The sequence below is a fragment of the Kryptolebias marmoratus genome, linkage group LG4 (genome assembly GCF_001649575.2).
Source record: "Kryptolebias marmoratus isolate JLee-2015 linkage group LG4, ASM164957v2, whole genome shotgun sequence".
Lineage (NCBI taxonomy): Eukaryota > Metazoa > Chordata > Actinopteri > Cyprinodontiformes > Rivulidae > Kryptolebias > Kryptolebias marmoratus.
Genome location: NC_051433.1, coordinates 22093935 through 22096581, shown reverse-complemented (window position 1 = coordinate 22096581; position 2647 = coordinate 22093935).

Here is a 2647-nt window from a genome sequence, read left to right as displayed (position 1 = left end):
GGATCATTGACTCCTTTGAGATCGAAGAGGAAAATCCAGGACCCTTCCCCTACTTCCTGGGCAAGGTGAGAAAATCATTTAAGGAGGGATGTAAACTGCACCAGAAACACTCATTTACAAACATTTAAACATGATGTAAAAAAAAAAATTCTGTTACGAGGATAAAAATAAAAACAAAGACAATGTAACCGGTTGTTACTTTATGGTTTTCTTAGGAAGCAGTCTGTCAGCATGCCACACCTTTTACTATAAATATTTGCCCACTCCCCCTTCCTTCTTCTGGCAAACACAGCTTTTGTTGATATAATAATTTAAAACATGAAACTCCTCTTCGTCTTTAGCTTTCCAGCAGACACCTGAAGCTTTAAGGCAAAAAACCCCCCAAAACAAACAAACAAAAAAAAAAAAATCAAAAACAGGTATTTTATTATTCCATCCATTATGACAAAACCTGAGCTTTAGCTGAAGAAAAAAAGCACCCTCCCACAGCATGATGGTGCCACTACCATGTTTCACTGTAGGGATGGTGTTCATTTTGTGATCCACAAATATTGTTCCTGGACTAAACATATTTTCTGATATTGTGGACAGACAGTTCAAGTTTCATCAGAGCATAAACATTTTCCTAAGAGTTTTTGGAAAACTTGAAATTTTGGGGGAATTTTTTGGAAGACACAACCAGTACTTGTCAGAATTTCCTGTAGTATTTATGCAGTATTGTAGTAAATTTGTGTAGTTGCAAAATGTGTCTGAAGGACTTTGAGCAGCCTCTGATCCGGGTCTCATTAATGTCACTGTTGTTCTATATTTTCTCTACTTTTTGATGACTGTCTTCACTGTGTTCCATTGAAAATGTAATGCTGGATATATTTTTAAAACTCTTTTTCTTAACCAATATATTTTACCATTGAGATGTTTTTCATGCGTTGTGGATCTCTGTGAACCATGGGTTTTGCTGTGTGTTACCCCACAAATGATTTGATTTTTGGTTCAGCTGGGTTGTACAGATATGTCTCAGTAAAAGATGGGCAAAAGTTTTAAAATGATTTGTTTTGTTTTGTTTTACAACCCCAATTCCAATGAAGTTGGGACGTTGTGTAAAACATAAATAAAAACAGAATAAGATGATTTGCAAATCCTTTTCAACCTTTATTCAATTGAATACACGACGAAGACAAGATATTTAATGTTCAAACGGATACATTTTCTTGTGTTTTGCAAATATTCACTCATTTTGAATTTGAAGCCAGCAACACGTTCCAAAAAAGCTGAGGCATGTCTACCACTGTGTTATATCACCTTTCTTTTTAACAACACTCAATAAGCATTTGGGAACTGAGGACACTAATCATTGAAGCTTTGTAGGTGGGATTTTTTTCCCATTCTTGCTTGATGTACAACTTCAGTTGCTCAACAGTTCAGGGTCTCCGTTGTCATATTTTATGCTTCATAATGCGTCACAAATTTTCTGTGGGAGACAGGTCTGGAATGCAGGCAGGACAGTCTAGTACCCGCACTGTTTTAATACGAAGCTGCGCTGTTGAAACACATGCAAAATGTTTCAAATTAACAGTGATACACATATTCAAATCAAAATAAGCTGCGTTTGCCAGAAGAAGGAGTTGGCAAACATTTATAGCTCAAGGTGAGGCACACTAAATGACTGCTTCGTAAGAAAACCATAAAGTAACAACCGGTTGCACTGTTTTGGTTTTATCTTGTCTTTGTAGTGTATTCAATTGAATATAAAGATTGAAAAGAATTTGCATATCATCTTATTCTGTTTTTATCTATGTTTTACATATTGTCCTAACCTCATTGAAATTGAGGTTGTACGTCACAAAACCCTAGCATTTTGACAAAGGGTGCAGACTTTTGATATCCACTGGATTAGCCACTAATGCTACGATACATCCTTTTTTTTTGAATAAGTATTTGTTTTTTTGAACAAGACAAATTTAAATGGTCAGTTTAGTTTTTATGGCCTGAAGCCTCATTGACCTGAACTCTCTAGCATGAATTGTTAGCAAGGCTTCAGAAAACCTTTAAGTACCAGACCTGCGAGAAAAGAGGGAGTCAATTTTACAAATCTAACGTCTCGCATGTTCATTTCTGACGACTGGTTATTTTTGACCAGGAACATCAAAGATGTAAGGAAGTTGAAATATAAAACCAAAACAGTGCAACCGGTTGTTACTTTATGGTTTTCTTACGAAGCAGTCATTTAGTGTGCCTCACTTTGAGCTATAAATGTTTGCCAACTCCTCCTTCTTCTGGCAAACGCAGCTTATTTTGATTTGAATATGTGTATCACTGTTAATTTGAAACATTCTGCATGTGTTTCAACAGCGCAGCTTCGTATTAAAACAGTGCGGGTACTAGACTGTCCTGCCTGCAGTCCAGACCTGTCTCCCATTGAAAATATGTGACGCATTATGAAGTGTAAAATATGACAACAGAGACCCTGAACTGTTGAGCAACTATATAACACAGTGGTAGACATGCCTCAGCTTTTTTGGAACGTGTTGCAGGCATAAAATTCAAAATGAGTTAATATTTGCAAAACACAAGAAAATGTATCCGTTTGAACATTAAATATCTTGTCTTCGTCGTGTATTCAATTGAATAAAGGTTGAAAAGGATTTGC